Below are 260 nucleotides of genomic sequence, written 5' to 3' on the forward strand. Positions count from 1 at the left end.
ACGCTGCACCTCTGCTCCTCCCCTTCGTGTTGCAGGGGAGAGGCAACAAGGAGACAGCCAGAGAGACAGTCCCACACACCAACCGATAACAACGGCAGCTTAAAAAAAGTTTGTTTGTCTGCCGCTGCACTGATACAAACTGCATTTTTAGGGTTTATAATTAAACTAAGAAGAATCAAAGGAAAGCCAATTAGCTGTTCTTCTCTTCGTCGCTGTCTCCCTCTTCGTCGCTGCTGCTGCTGCTGCTGCCACTGGACATA

The sequence above is a fragment of the Eimeria mitis genome, genomic scaffold, assembly GCF_000499745.2.
Source record: "Eimeria mitis Houghton genomic scaffold, Emh_scaff4292, whole genome shotgun sequence".
Lineage (NCBI taxonomy): Eukaryota > Apicomplexa > Conoidasida > Eucoccidiorida > Eimeriidae > Eimeria > Eimeria mitis.